Genomic DNA, 17791 nt, shown 5'->3' on the forward strand with positions numbered 1-17791 from the left:
AGTATGCCACCCACAGTATGTTGGACTGGCTCACTCCAAACTCCATTAACGTGCTGCCGGCTGTGACTGAAGGTACCAAGTTGGCAGCTTTTGCACATTACAGTGTGATCTAGTGGGTGAGCTTCAATCTATAGGGTAATTCAATAAAATAAAACATTTTTTAGCAAAACTTAGTTTTCTTATGATGTTGATATAAATGAGGTCAAACTTGCTTCACATTATAAATGTGTTGTTCATGTTAAACCTCTTCATTAGCTTTACATATACCCAGCAGAAAACCCTGAACTGTACTTATGAGCCCCATCAAGTGGGAAATGGTTCTGTGACTTGGATTGGAATAGGACTTACCCTGGCCATGCTTTAAACCTAGTGGGTGAACTATAGCATATTCCATGAATAATAAATAGGCTCAAAAATGGGTGCCTAATGAAGGAAAACGTTGTCCAGTATACATTAGTTCAGGTTTTTTTAGTGGTTTTAAAGTAATTAGTAAATATAATTACAATTGAAAGCATATTTGTTTATCCTTTTCTGTTCCTTGGTTCTGACTACTGAAACAATGTAGCAGAAGCAAATTCTGCTTCAGGTTTTTTGATAAGCATCAGCTGGCCGCTGATATATTGCTTCTTATGCAAAAAGCAGTTTTTGGGTGAAAAAACACTTTGATGCCAAAAAAATTAAACCAGCTTTAAACTAAATAAGTGCTTAAAGGAGCCTATATGTGCATATAGCCTAATTGAACATCCACAATTTTGTAGGCAATAATGAATAATATATGGTGTCTGTCTGTCTCTGGGCTAAAATTATCATTATATTTAAAAATAGCCCTTTTATTGGAGCTCCCTATAGATCTATGGTTCCTGTCCTTGAACCAAATAAGGGGTGGGTGTGTCTTAATTTTATATCCAGAAGCACAGTAGGATGGGGATAGCCAATCATAGTCCTGCAGTAAGACAAGCAAAGACAGGCTTTAGTTCCCCATTAAGTCAGCCCAGGTCCACACTGGCAATCTGTGGGCTCTGGCAAATGCCAGAGGGGCTGCTGAAAAATCCCATAGAAAGTCACCATTTAATGGGTTAGTGGAGGGCTGTTTGGACCTCTGTTTTTGGAATGCCAGGGCCTGTTGTGACTTCCAGTCCAGACCTGGGTCAGCCTAGCTGCTGATTGGTTCCTATTTTACAGTGCAGTGGGCTGAATGCCACCGGCTCCCTGCACAGCCTGAGAAAGCAGGAGGTTGATCAGATGGACAGGAATAGTCAGGTTTTTGCAGACATTTTTAATATATCAACCTAAAACACAACTTTTCTCCACACATTCGTCTAAAAATAGATAAGAATAATACATGGGCACATTCTTGTTTTTTTTACACAACAGTACCCATTAAAAGAAGTCTGCCCAGTATCTAGATGCACCTTTATTGGGGACAGGACAACAAGAGAAATAAGAATGTTTAACTCTTCCATAGCAAGTCCAAATTAAATCAGTTAGGGACTAGGTTTTTATAACTTTAACCTTATTTCTTAATATGTAAAATTTAGCACATATATGAGGCCAGGGAAGAGGAAAATTCAGTGCTGTGCATCCAGAAACTGCCTGTCCTACAGACCCAGATACAGTACAGAGCCACTTGCACCTAAAAATAGATGGATAATATGCCTGGAGTGGTGCTGTGTGGATTGGGGCATCTGCATACCCCAGAGTTATTACACTCACTTCAGATTCCATCACGTTTAAAGGAAAACTAAAACCTAACTAAAAAAAGTAGGGCAGAAAAGTTGCACATTATGCAACTTAACTTATTAACTTCTTTAACAGCCCAAGGCAACCACAGCCCATTAGCAGGAAAGATCTATGCCTCTGAAGATGCCCCCAGTAGCTCCCCATCTTCTTTTCTGCTGATTCACTGCACATGCTCTGTGCTGCTTTCAGTTACTGAGCTTAGGGGCCAACACACAATATACTTTATATACAAAATATAACTGTCACAATATAAGGCTGATTATTAATTAATACAGATCATTACTACATGGCAGCTCAGAAACCTGTGCAATTAGCATCAGAGTTTAATAATCAGCCCCGTATATGACTGACAAACCTAACTGTCGCAGACACTTTCCAAGATGGGGAGCTCCTGTGACAAGTTTAAAGTCCTGGATCATGGCTGCTTTTAAGATGCTGGAACTTTAGGCTGACACAGTAAGTTCAGTAGATAAATATGACATTTTTAGCTATATTAATTTTTAGGGTTTAGTTCTCCTTTAATGCTTTGCAAAGTTACAAATTATTTGCTAACAAATCATATGGGGCAACTATTAGTTGTCTATATCTAAAAGATATTAATGGGCAGCTTTAACTCAATGTTCCTATTATTATTCAGCATATGAGTTACTAGGAATGCTATTCACAGTGGGGGGTATACTATAATACTTATATCCATGGTTACACAGGTGTGCAGGATGCCCGTCCCATTACAGAGCAACTTTGAGGTATAAGGCTAATGCCACACTGAGCGTATGGCACCCATTTTCGGCAAGCCGAAAATCGCTTGCCGAAAATACCGCCATATGCTCCTACCTGTGCCTGCACCCGAATAAATGAAATATGCTCGGGTGAAGGCATATGTAACCGCTATCCGCCAAAGATATGAAGTCTCGCGTTTTTTGGTGGATATATGTGCCTGTACCCGAGCGTATTGCATTCATTTGGGTGCAGGCACAAGGTAGGTTAAATCTAGCGTAGCATCTTTGAAAAGCTCAAGTTATGTGTTATGCTTATTTCCACAGTGCACTGCATTGTGCAAATAAATCCACTATGCTTATGTTAGGCTTTGCCTTATAGTACAAAGTGGCTGAATATGCCCACTTTTTATCTTTATGAAATTTTGTATGTTAATCATATTGACCAGGAAGAAGATTTACACAGGCAACTTTTACTTTAGTATTTTTTGTGAGACACACTGCCTGTGTGGGCACGTTATTATGTGATGGATTTCCCCTTAATGAGCAAGCAGACAATAATAAACATGAACTATGTATTCTGGACTGCACATCTAGGTTAGTAACAATAAGGGTGTTGTGTCACACATGGCATTTTCCCTGTTGGAGAAAAAACTTTTTGGAGGAGAACATACCAATTCCGCATCAAATTTTCCTGTGTCTGTAAGTAGTGACATGAATGTGCACATGGCGCAGTGAAAGAGATGTAGCCTGTCTGATGCTCACACCATTCCATATTAACAATAGTGGTGATAGTGCTATCCAAACAGAACAAAGAAGGTCATTTCTGTCACGTTTCCTCTTGGCGATGCCCACATTGCATACTCTGTAATTAACACTCCTATAAGGACCTTTAAAGAAGAATTACAGGTGTGCAAGAATTGAGGAAAATAAAGTCTTAGCTGGAGGAGAACAGACTACTGCTACTTTGTTTCAATGGTACATTTAGAGCTAAACTACATGGGAGCTTTTGTAGGATGGTGTCGGATCAAAAGATACAGTCGCATTGGTCAAAACATAATGGGACAGCTAGAAAAATCTTTTTGTAAACTACATGGAACATTTGACGAAAAGCAGCTGTCAGATGTGAACATGGCATGCTGTTTCTTCATCTGACAAGATAAAATCTGACAGACTTTTTTCTCTAATTTCAATACTTTGACTGTTGGATGTAGATGCATAAACAAAACACTCCATCTGGCTTTATCTGATCCAACTTACCGTATATACTCGAGTATAAGCCGATCCGAATATAAGCCGAGGTACCTAATTTTACCTAAGAAAACTGGAAAAACGTATTGACTCGAGTATAAGCCTAGAGTGGGAAATGCAGCAGCTACTGCTAAATTTCAATAATCAAAATAAATACCAATAAAATTACATTAAATGAGGCATCAGTGTGGCATATGTTTCTAAATATTTTTTTGCAAAGAAAAACAGTAAACTAGCTCTGTAAGTGGAGAAGAAGGTCAACAAAAACAATATGGTATCAACAATGATGCCTTAAGAGTACTACCCCCCTTAGCTCAATCAGCAACCAAGCTAAAACACAAAGAGTTTAAAATCCTTCAAAACGATGGTTTATAAAGAATATAAAGTGCAATGTATAGTGCAGAATGGGGCAGGTGAGGATGGTAGATGAATATGAATTTGGGAGCGGGCCAGGGCACTGGAGGGTCTGGTTGCGGTTGGCCTCATTTGCACAGAAATGACAGAAGGTGCTAGTCTGGAGGGACCCATGGCACCCGACTCAAGTATAAGCCAAGGGTGAATTTTTCAGCACATTTTGGGTGCTGAAAAACTAGGCTTATACTCGAGTATATACAGTACATTACAACAGTTGGGATCAGATTTTGTTGGATCATACTGTTGGGTGACAAGATTTTGTGGGTCAGATAAAATCTTGCCCACAAAATATGATCAAAATCTCCCCATGTAGTTTAGCCATTAGTCAAAACCAGCAGTGAAGAGGATACTAGGGGACAGACAAATGCTGCTTTAATTAGTAATAACATATACGAAATTCAAATTATTAATGTATTATTAATGTAGAAAGTTTTCTTTATTTGTTTATAAAGCAGACCTGTTGTGTCATGTTGTGTAAATTAGATATCAATGATATCATCCTCTTAAACAGGAACATCATTTGAAAGTGCTACTGGTGTGCTACAGTCACCTGTGTCTATGAAGCCAGCTTGCTGATAAAAAATGATGTGGGTAAGATTTGCTTCATAATACACAGTGGTGGAATCTGCCCACTGTTCATCATCTAATTTTGTACATTAATCATTTCGATAAGAAAGCAGGTTTACTGTAAAATCTTCTGGTTCAATATTCCTTGCCAGTTGGCACACCCTGCCTGTGTGGGTGCATTATTATGTATGCACACCACTTGCTCCTATAGATGCTAATCTTCCCTTGGGGAATGTCAGTGGGAGGCCATAGAATTAGGAAGTCATTCACTCACTATATGCAGACAACATTCTGGCAGGTGCACACAGAGATTATGTCAGGGCATGTCCTTCATGGGGAATTCCCTGCACCCTAATGAAAACCACACAGCCATTATCCTCATGCATTATGGCCTCAAAAATTCAACCGCTAGCACAACACTTTTCACTGCTGTTCTTTTAAAACAACTGTCAGGGATAACAGAAAAATAAAGCTAATTCTTCAAGAGGAAGGGTTATAAGTTAGTGGAGCAAGAGAGCAGCCTTAATATCCTTTCTAGTATCTAAAGTACTTCTATCCATTTCATACAGCAGGACCGATTAGTTCAGAGTGATAATTGTCATGATCTCTGCTTACTGATATTTAACTCCATTTTTTATGGTAGCCTGACCTTTCACACACACAGATATATTCTATTTTTATAAATTATGCCGTTCCATTGGTTTGTACAAAAATACCGTCAGAGCAATGAGTTTTTTTTAGGAGCCACCTCACATAAAATAAATGTTTTTCTGTTTCTATTAAATATGATAAATATAATATGTTGCTAGAATTTTCAATGACAGAAACCAGTATCATTAACAGATTTATGTTACAGATTTGTTTCTTTCATATCACATGAGAATTCCGGGTTCACCTGGAAAACTTCCTATGGTGGCCATACACAGGCCGATTCTAGCTGCCGATATCGGTCGCTTAGACCGATGCGGCAGCTTATCAACCTGTGTATGGGCACTAACGACGGGCCTGCCCGACCGATATTTGGCCTGAAATCAGCCAGATATTTATCGGGCAGGTTTAAACATTTAGTCAGATCGGGGACCACATCGGCTCGTCAATGCAGCCCCCAAACCGACTGTTCCTATGCCCGTCATTCTAATTTGATCGTTTGGCTGGGGCCAAAAGACTGAATTAGCTCAATATCGCCCACCTGTAGGTGGGGATATCGGGAGAAGATCTGCTCCCTTGGCGACCTCGTCAAGTGAGTGGATTTCAGCATGTATGGCCACCTCTAATATTCAAAGCTCCAACTGGGAGGTCTACATTTGACCCTGTTGATTTACTTTTGATTCTGTTGATAAATGATTTTGCCTTTTATAAAGTCTACAGCATTACCTGCAATCAATATTGCGATAATGCATTCAATGTCACCAACACCACAATTGAATTTTATCTACCTTAAGCTGGCCATACATTCTAAGATCCACTAAGATATTTTTATAATATGCTAACCTAAGGTGGGCGATACCGGGCTGATCTGATTGTTTGTCTCTAGGGCCAAACGATCAAATCACAATGACAGGGACACAGGCCATGGAAGTGAGGACCATGTCAATGAGCCAGTGTGGTCCTTGATCCAACAGGAAAATCAAATCTGCCCAATTTTGGTCAGGTAGGCCTGTTGGAGGGCCCCATGCACAAGCAGATAAGCTTGCGTTTTGCTCTGAAAGGGTCAAATCTGCAGTTTAAAACTGCTTGTGTATGGCCACCTGAAGTTACCTCTCTATAAACTACAGACAGATGGTTGTTAACATGATTTGATTTCTTTTTAAGCCTCCCTCTTGTGATTTCTATATTTGTATCTATGTTATAATGTTTCCCCTTAGTCAACAGCAGGGATCCCCAACTTTTTTTTACCCATCAGCTACATTCAAATGTAAAAAGAGTTGGGAAGCAACACAAGCATGAAAAATGTACCTGGAGGTCCCAAATGAGGGCTGTGATTGTGGTTATTTTGTAGCCTCTATGTGGACCAGCAGCCTTCAGGAGGCTCAGTTTGGCAGTACACATGGTTTTCATGCCTCCAAGTCAGGAATACAAAAATAAGCACCTGCTTTGAGGCCACTGGGAGCAACATACAAGGGGTTGGTGAGCAACATATTGCTTGCGAGCCACTGTTTGGGGACCACAGCATTTGAAAATTGCTCATGAGCATGGCGTTTGTTATCCTCATGTCTATGTTGAATTAAATACATATAAATTTTAGGTTGCAAGTAAAATTTGGGAAAAATCCAAGGGGGTGATTACATATGCATATGTAGGAGTTACTTACAGCAGGAAACATGCAGCTTTTATCATCTTGGTAGGGTTAGCAATCCCCCATGAAGTCAGTGCTTAGGGCTGTGACACACAGGGAGATTAGCCGCCGTGCGGCAAATCTCCCTGAAATGCCATTAAACAGGTGAGAATGTAAATTGCCGGTTGGATGGCATAGGCGGCGTGGCGATTGAAAATTTCATCTGAATTTTCCTCTCAAGGCAACTTCTACTTCGGCAAATCGCCACGGCACGTATGCCATCCCACCGGGGTGGGAAGTTTCCTCTCAAGGCAACTTCCGTGACTTCTGCAAATCACGCGGCGTGTATGCCATCCCACCGGTGATTTACATTCTCGTTGGTGGGATGGCATTTCTGGAAAATTAGTCGCCCACGACATGGGAGAATTGTCGCGCAGCAACTAATCTCCCCGTCTGTCACAGCCCTTATGTGAAAGGCTAATAGAGATTCACTGCACTGCCAACTATCATGGTGCTATCTAGCTGATGAACAATAGCCAGCAACAGACATCTAAACTACAGCTGGGCGTACATGTGTAGATTTTTGAAAGATCTTTTAATTATTGTAATGAAACAGTCGTTTAAAAGTGCGATTTGTCCATCAATGAAAACAAAAACTACCATTTCTAGTGATATTGTCTATATGTGCCATGTGCACAGGAAAAACTGTGGTAGCTACCTGCTTGGTCCTGCAAACAATTAAACAATGTCATTGTTTAAAATGAACATTTTTAAACCTGCCCGATCGATTTTCTGACCGTTGGCGGATGAACGATCGCTAGATGTATGATTATTTGGTGCACACTAACCTTACAATAATTTGACGGTTTTATCAGATTGAGCTGAAATTGGTCCTTTAGTAAAGAAAAATCATTATGTGTATGGCCACCTTAAGCATTCTGTAAGCAATGCTTATCTCAATAAGGCTACTAGAAGTGTTCCCCAGTAAACATAGTAGCTTATTTTTGTCCATCTTCAACCATACAGGATCTTTTCAATGGAGTTTGGGTGACTTAATAGCAGTGCTTAAACTCCTCTGCCTTAATGTGTGTTTTTACCCAAGAAAATTGTAATCTCTGGAGAAAGGGGGCTGCCAGGGTGCATTAAATGCTTGTTCAGCAAGCAATGCCATTATAGTATGGACATTCTTCTGTATAAGATACAGTTTTTTCAAACGCAGTTTTATTTAAAATAAATGTAGTAAAAATCATTTTTGTGTGAGATATGGATGACTTCAGGCATTAATAAGTTTTTGCATCCCATTGAAGAACTTATTTATGAAGGTACCAACAATGTATATTTGCTTTTGTAGCATAAGCTATGAACAACGCTGTATGTAAAACAATTATTTTCTTGTTGTTGAGGCATTTCAGACAAGTTAAGAGGCTTTTTTGTATGGGTATGTTCAGCTGTGTTAATTATTATTATCTCCTAAAATGTGCCAACAAATTGCGTGGGACTGATAAAAAAAGGGCATGTGCATGTCTCATTTATCTTGTGCTTTACTATCACAAATCATGTGTGTAATGAATCTTGGGAGCTGGGTCACCTTGACCCATTCCAATTATAGGTTGCTTTGGGTTAATAATATTAGGTACTTTGATCAACGTACTTAAACTTAATTTTTTGCAAGCAGATGCCTATTATTTACCTAGACATAACTTTTTTCAAGCAACATGATTTTTGACACTTTATTAATCTCATTACCAAACCGACAGCTGAAACCTAAAAGCTGCATTTTCTTCCCCATAAAGTTGTACTTCATACTGACAGAAGATCTTAATTCTTGTAATTTGGGCAATTAAATATGCTTAGCCCCTACATGGTAACCAATCTGTATTAATAACATATCTACTTAGTAAATTTTTTGGTTTTGATTCCATTCTCTCAATGTTTGTGTAGGTTTCCTATTGGTGTTTCAGTTTTCTCCCTGTGTGGGTTTTTTATGGGTGTTACAGTTTTCTCCCACAGTCCAAAAACATACAGACAATCTAATTCTTGTCTGATAAAAACTATCCATAAAGTAATGTGGTTTGTAAACCCCAGTACTCTTTAGGCCTTTGCAATACAGCGTTCATCTTGATGCAAAAGTGCAACAAACTTTGTCTCAGGCAACTCTACTTGAACAAGGGTTAAATTAACTTTTAGGCACAAGGATGTCTAGCTAGTTATAGTAACCCCTGACTCAAAAGAGATACAGATTCAAATAAATCTTACATTGCGCCATGAATTATTTTCATACTGTATGTATCAATGTAACTTAGTAGTATTATTCTTATACAGGTATAGGACCCGTTATCCAGAATGCTCAGGACCAAGGGTATTCCAGATAAGGGTTCTTTCCATAATTTGGATCTTCATACCTTAAATCTACTAAGAAATCAATAAAACATTAATTAAACCGAATAGGATTATTTTACATCCAGTAAGGATTAATTATATATTAGTTGGCATCATATACAGAGCACTGTTTTATATTTACGGAGTAAAGGGAAATCAGTTTTAACAATCTTAATTATTTGATTAAAATTGAGTCTATGGGAGACAGGCTTTCCGTACTTTGAAGAGATTACTATGCTGGTTGAAAAACATTCAGTCTGAAGTTAGTATAAAGTCCCTGCCACAGAGCCATTCTCTTCCATATTTCCATTTTTGGGTAGAGAAACTGTTACAAAAAAACTGTAAGAAGAAAAGTGAGTGGTTTATTGTCAAGTGCCTTTTGTTTTATTGATAGAGTTGTTTCAATAAATATTAGGTGCTGGTTGAAATATTCTTATCTGGCAGATAATTCTATTTCTGAAATAGATCAATGTCTTGGAACATAAGAGTGCCTTTTGATCTGTCTAACAGTTATTGGTGGGCAGATTAACTACTTTTCTGTGGGGGAATGGAAGATCCATTTCAGATTTGTAAGTTTAGATTCATCTACCCACCTATAAGGTAATAATGCAAGTAAACATAATGGTTTGTGGGCAGACCAAAATACCTTGTGGTTAAGGCCTAAATCAGGAGTGTTTCTAAGACCTCAGTTATAGTTAATAATGTGTTTATTTTTCCTTATATTTATTTAAATGAGCGCATGATAGATAGATAATTCTGTGGGGATGTAGTCAGAGGCTAACCTACAGTGTATGGACTTGGGGGGGGCAGCGTGGATTCGGGTATAGAAACCATAATTATGCTCTCACACACACCACAAAAAAGATGAATTTCTGGCTAATTTAATATAAATTTAACATTCAAAGGACAGTAAAAATCGAAATTAAGAGCACCCCACAGTGATCCTTCTCACAAACCTGGGACCTTGGTTGAAGTTCGTCATTGGGAAGAACAATTAAAATTGAGGCAACGTTCCCTGCAGAAGAAGATCATAGTAGTATAGGAATGGGAAAGAGCAGACCATAAAAATTATGAGGAACAGGATAAGGATATCAACAGAAGGTAAGAGTGAGTGGGATTGTTGAGATCTGGGTATGTTTTAGGGTAAATATGCAGTTAAATTGGTTAGCTAGGGGGTGATTGGTTATAGGGGTCAGGTTTCTGTAGGGTTTCTGTAGAACAGGTATGGGATCCGTTATCCAGAAGTTCTAAATTACAGGAAAGCTCCCATAGACCCCAATATAAACAAATAATTCAAATTTTTAAAGATGATTTCCTTTTTCTCCTTTTAATAATAAAACAGTACCCTGTACTTGATCCCAACTAAGATATAATAAATCCTTATTGGAGGCAAAACAATTGTATTGGGTTTATTTAATGTTTAAATAATCTTTTAGTAGACTTGAGGTGTGGAGATGCAAATTACAGAAAGATCCCTGATCCAGAAATCCCCAGATCCCGAGCATTCTGGATAATGGGTCCCTTACCTGTATTAGAAATTAGTGTTACTGGTTTTGTAAGATAATGCTTCATTTGAAAGTGGTTTATGGTTTAGTTTTCTAAATTTACCATAGCTATCTTGGTAGTTTTATTATTTTATTATCATAGATATTTATTTACTTTGCATATATAATTGCAATTTCAAACTAAAGCCATCTATAAAGTGAATAGATGGGGTAACACTCTAGAGACATATGGAACTACATGCAAATACAACATTTTAGGAAGTAGTGTAACTGCAATGGCTGGGCACCCCTCAAAGTCAACCTCAAAGTCGAACAAATCATAAACTAAAGGACCAAGGACAGACCCAGTATAAATGTAATATACAATTTAACTGTATAATGAGATGGTTGGGGCAAAAAAGAGGCATGGTGCTCCTGGTGTCCTCAAAAAAGGGAACACAAATTATCATATTTATTGACAGTATTTATTGACAGTGCATTAAGCATATGCTTTAGATTTCATCTCTCATTCACAAATGCCAATATAGGTTTTGGTTCTAAAGGGCAATCATCAATAAATTGTGCTTTTGTTTGGAATAAACAATATGAAGTGCCTTCATACACACAAGGAATAAGTCTGCTTTTCTAAAATAACTAACAGAATTCTTCTTAGTGGGAATGGAATGGATTTTGGGAATTATCTATGCCTACAGATTATAAATCAGATACCACCAGAAGACTGACACTTGGACTGTTGCTTCAGATTTTATTATTATGTATATGACCATAAACTACTTACTCCACTTAGGTTAATTTCCAGGGAAAGTATATTGACCCCATGTCACTGAAAATGTTCCTAAATTAAAAAATAAACAATGGCAAAAATATTTTATGACTGTACATCAGTGCTCAGTCTGCTCTCACTCTATAATCTGTAGTTGAAAATGGAATCTTAAAAGGCAATGGGATTATAATTATCATGTCCATTAAATATTTATGGCAGCATGCAGGGGAATTATATTAAAATGGTGGAAGTCATACAAGATTTGTCAATGGGTATAGTCGGATAAACCTATTCTTGCCTTATTTAGTTTTCACATATCATGCATGGAATCTTTTGCCCATAAACTATTTACTCTGCTTAGGTTAATTTCCAGGGAAAGTGCCATATTTTAAACCTTTGAACTCATGCTTTTATATGGCCATGAAACTCCTCCTGACCTATAATATCTTTGTATTTTACAAAAGTGGTTACATTATTTACTATATATGTTAGAGTAAGGGATTATTTTTCCATACAGAGAAGAGGGAGAGTATATGAATGCACAAAGGGTCATTTTTTAAATATAAGATGAAACACCATACTCCAAGTCCAGTTTGCTTTTTTTCATCTTTAATTTTTATGTTGTTGTTTTTCAGCACAGGTGAAAAACGTCCCAGGCAGATTTTGTGGTTAGGGAATCTGGAAAGAAAATGAACCAGTTGACAGCCCAGTCCACACAAAGACAAAGAAAAGAATGGCTTGTCCTGAAGATAATAAATAACAGGAAGTGCTAGAACAATATCAGGTGCCATAGCCTTGCACCCAGGATTGAAGAAAGTTATCCAGAACTCAGAGTTTCATCACATATACAACTATTGGTATTAAAATGCATGTTGTTTCCAAAGATACACAAATATTTTAGAAATGCTCTCATTGCATATAGTTTAGAAAATGTATACTTAGGGGAAGTAGTTTATCAACACACTGTGTTTATTGCCATGTCATAACGTGGAACAAATGTACATACATGAATGAGATTGGTCTAGGAGCAGGTAGAGTACAGACACACTATCCAGGAAACTGGAGTTTTACTCTCTTGTCCCTACAGTAGAGTATTTTTTATGGGGTGCCAAATAAGGGCTGTGATTTGCTATTTTGTAGACTATCATCAATTCAATCACATGCCACCAGGCCAGAAATTAAAAAATAACCACCTGCTTTGGGGCCACTGAAAGCAACATCCAAGTGGTTGGTGAGCAACATGTTCTCACTAGCCCCTGGTTGTGTCTCACAGCATGCTAAGAGAACACATGTGGAGCTTAGCGATAAGTGAATCTGTCCCGTTTTGCTTCACCGAAAAATTTGCAAAATAGTGTAAATGTCACGTGTGTGATTTTTGACGCATGCAGCAAAAACGGCACGAGCTGCAATTTTTTTTACACACGTGACTTGTTTTTGCATGGTGGATTTTCCACCGCAAATTTTGTTGGCGCATTTTAATAAACAATCCACCAAACGCAGAAAATTGCCGCGAATCCATGCCTGGCGAATTATTTCGCCCATCACTAGTGGAGATATCAAAATGGAGCAGTGTTCACACTTTTATATACTTATCCAATAAACCATATACCTGTGAGCAGGACTATTCATAATATGATGCCATACCTAGAAGTCTACAAAACCGTTGGCCAAGTTGAGGTGTAAAAAGGTCTTTTTGAGGCATCCAGACTTATAATCAGTTAGACAGCTTTAAAGAAGGGTATTCTTTCTTTATCAAGCTAAGAAAAAAATGACATGCTCAAATGTATAAAAAATAACTTCTTAAATGTTTTTCTATTCTATATGTTTGCTCATTTTTGCTGCAGTTCAGTTAGGTATATATAAAGAAAACATTCATTATCAGACTAAACATTATCATTATCAGACTAATAACACAGACCCCTGGAGGGAAGGGCTTAGCTAACTAATGGTGGCCATACACCTTCAGACATCGCCAAGTGAGCGGATCTTCTCCTGATATCCCCCTGGGGCCAAACAATCAAATTATAACGACGGGTATAGGCAAAGTCGGTTCATGCCTGACCGATATCTGCCCGATTTCAGGCCAGATATTGGTCAGGCAGGCCTGTCGGTAGTGCCCATACGTGGGCCGATTTGCTGCCGAATCGGTCTAAGGGACCGACCGATATCGTCAGCTAGAATTGGCCCGTGTATGGCCACCTTAAGTAGTATCAGGCCCTTTGATTTCTGGCAGCAGCCCTGATGATGATGGGGGAAGCAGCTCTGTTACCATATAACTTGAAAAGTAAGGTTGCAGAGGTCCAATGCCCTGAATGCTGTTTCTGACCCATTTAATGAAGAGATATGCTATCAAGACACCAACTGACACAAATACAACCATTCCAATGTATGTAATCCACTTATTGTACAGCGCTGCGGAATATGTTGGCGCTTTATAAATAAATGTTAATGTAATGTAAATGCTACTTTGATGTAAATAACCCCTTTTCCTTGACCTTTTCCTTTATGAACTGACTAGTTACATGCATAGGTGGGCCATGGAATGGTGTATACTTTTGCTCTTGCCAAGCGTCACTGACTGCATCTCAGCATTGCTTTTGTATTCACAACTGACAAATGTTTTTCTCTGCTTCTGCTATGGAAACAAAAAGTGGTTCAGCACATGAAGGAAAGCGCTGTGACAAAAGTCAAAGTCTGATCGTCATTTTCACTTTCAGGACTTTCAGTTCGCATGAGTCATCTTGTACACACAAAGGGACAGAAAGTAAAATGATGTTTACTAAACTTTTGACTATTACTATAGTGGAAATGTATCCACTACAAATGCATATATTATATGGCAGTGATCCCCAACCAGTGGCTAGTGAGCAACATGTTGCTCACCGCCACCTTTAATGTTGCTCCCAGTGGCCTCAAAGTAGCCTCAAACCTCAAAAGTGCCCTTTTTTAATTTTCTGGCTTGGGGGCAAGTTTTGGAAGCACAGATACACTGATTTACTCAAAGCAGAACCTCCTGCAGGCCAGCAGTCCACATGGGACTACCTAATAGCCAATCACTGTTCTTTTCTGTTATGGCCAAAGAACTTTTTTCATGCTTGTGTGGCTCACCAACACCAACATTTGAGTGTGGCTCACAAGTATAGGATTAGATGTAGCATTTGTTTGTGACAAACACTGCATAACCAACACCTGTAGGGGAGGTTAAACCCTATGATTTAGGGGGAACCTATTTATTGTTTCAGTATTGCATATTAAATAGGACAATGGGGATGGTTATATAAAAGTTACTTACAAAAACAGTATGAAAAAAATCTCTATAAAAGCAATCAATGTTAAGGTGGGCAATTCTGAGAAACGCATGGAGAATGGACACAAAATAAATTGACTGCAAAGTAAACTAAATATGGTTAACACTGGATATTTTTGTGGTTTCAGCAACTTGCTCTGAGAACATCCAGATAAAAGCCCAGTGGATCAGAATAACAGCCTTGTGCAGCAGTGACAACATGGTAGTACACTCTTAGCAGCCTGTAACACTCATGTGATAGATTTTTTCACTCAGAGCATTGCCGGCCAGAGAAGACAAATCTGTGCTCAGCTGATGTGGGTGGGAGATGACACGGTCTGGTGTCTGTGTGTCCTGTGACACTCACATATTATAGATCCTTAGACAGCTGACTCTGCATACCCACAATAAGACACATGAGGGACAAGGGGACAATTTTATTCACTTCAGAAATTATGTCAGCAAATATGGTTGAACAGATGATCTCACACAGGGTTACTCATTCTGAGGGGTGATTCCCTGATTTGGTTTGTGCAACATTGGGTTTTGTGTGAGCAAGACGATGTTACCACAGTGCGAAAATATAATTGGAATTTTGTGTTACTACTTCAAAAGCTACTAAGGTTTGCAACTGTAATACCATGTAAATTGTATGCTTATTATTGTATTTTTATAAACCATACCTAGAACTGTGCAACGTTAAAAAATAGAAAAGAGTGATATGAAAAAAGTGCAGAGTGGTACATGCTAGCCTGCCTGCGACAGTTTACTGTGTTCATAAGATATGAGAATTGTTACATAGAAGCAATCCAATTTAATACCATTGTTATATGGAACAATAATGACGATGGCATTATTAAGCGGTGAAGCATAAAATGCTGGAGATCATCAACAATTTAATCACTGCCACTTGGTAGTGCCAATAAAAATACTTTGTGTGCAATAGCTCTTATGGGTTATGTTGAATAATTAGTGGGTAATCCAAAACAATAGGAGCTGTTATAGGCATATTTTACATGGAGTAACTTAAGGAGGGATAGATGAAGACACAGAAGGAAATACTGAAAGGGGGTTTTAGAACAATTAAGTGAATATGGGGGAGGGATATGGGATAATTAGGAGGGTCATAGTGAAAGACCTGCAGCCCTATCCACTCATATGAAAAGCCAAGGGATCAATGGCAAATTTTGATCACCAACACAAATAGGGACAATAAATAAACAATGTGTGTACTGTAGAGCAGCATGAGAGACAATTCACTAGGGAGCTGTTGAAAGGAATTACAGGGAAGAATAGGAGTTACTAAAAGGGTGTTTGACACAGTTAGGGTCTTTGCTGTGACTCTTGTACTCTAATAATGTTTTCTGCAGTGTCACATTACATTACAAGACATTCAAGGAGAAGGAAAAGTAAAAACTAGGTAAGCTTTATCAGAAATCTCTATGTAAATACAGCCATAAGCATTTACAGAACTGCTGCTCTGAGTTCTCAGTGAAATGAAACACCAGTGTCTTTCCTTTTATTCTGTATACATGATCTTCTGTGTCAGACTTCCTTCTCTCAGAAAAACCCTTCAGGGCACGGCACAGGCCTGCTCAGTTTACCCCTCTCTCCTGTCTTCCCCTCCCTTCTCCTCCTCCCCCCTCCCCTCTCTGCTGGGGGAGATCAAGAACTGGCTGATTCAGAGAGTAAAATCTATAGTAATGAGATTTTTACACTTGCCAAACGGCAAGAAAAACTGAATAATGGAAACAAGAAGAAATTATGACTCACTAAGTATTCTTCCATACCTCATAGTTCCTTACATTAATGTACAGTATTGAAGTCATACACTGTATTTGTTTCCAAATGCAAGAGGTTTTCAAAACTAACTGTTCTTTTACATACTATTTACACTCCCATTATTGTGAAAGCTACATACTGGAAGTGTTTATGGTTGACATAAATTGCCATTGGTGAAAGCTTATGTTTTTCAGGGTTGAAATGCAAGCAAACTAAATATACATAGGTGAGCCCAATGATGTAAGACTGCAGCTCTCATTTTGTCAGTGATCTTCTTAGGGAGCAGGAGGGCCTTAGGTTGTACAACCCTGTATTAGAATATTGTCCATTTTTAGGGTGCAGTAATACAAAAATATTATATACAGTTAGAGCAGTATACTATAGGCTGGAACTTTTTTTTAAGTAATAATATAGATTGCAACTGTAGGATTTTGCAGTAGGCTCCCATTTTGGAGCCTTTTGTTAGCAAGCAAAGTCATAACAGAAGGAGCACCCATTTGTTACATTAAATAATATTTGATGCAATACCATAATATTGTGTATCAGTATATACATAAAATGTCTAACACCTGATACTGACTCAGTTGGCAGAGTTGCTGTTGCTTTTTTGGATTTGTTCTAGGTTTTAATTTATTGTTTAGGCCTTGTCACCCACATTTGCAGTATTACCTGCAGACAGGGGCAGACTAAAAGTCAGAATAGGTCTTGGCATTTCAAGTACACAGAATTCCAAATAGCTCCCCACAGACTCATTAAATAGTGACTATAGCATCTTACAGCAGTCCCTCTGGCATCTTCTAGTCCTGGCCTGGAACCAGTTGCCCAGAAACTTTTCAGGGCAGGCAACAGTGAGGCTCAAGTGTGGCAGGAAAGTGTTTTTGGGGAAATCCTTAGGATAAAGGATGTTTCTTCTCCTTGGACCATATTTAATTAACCATTGGGTTGTAGTGTGTAGTGCTGAATGAAGAATCACCTTATGATGTGCAGGTAGATGTATTTGTACAGGTACATGTAGATGCAGCACATTAGTTGGCTGCAACAGACAAACACAGATGCAACATTTTCTTCTGTCTGATATCTGTAATGCAATGTGCTTGCCATTTTAGTCAGTCA

The sequence above is a fragment of the Xenopus tropicalis genome, chromosome 8, assembly GCF_000004195.4.
Source record: "Xenopus tropicalis strain Nigerian chromosome 8, UCB_Xtro_10.0, whole genome shotgun sequence".
NCBI lineage: Eukaryota > Metazoa > Chordata > Amphibia > Anura > Pipidae > Xenopus > Xenopus tropicalis.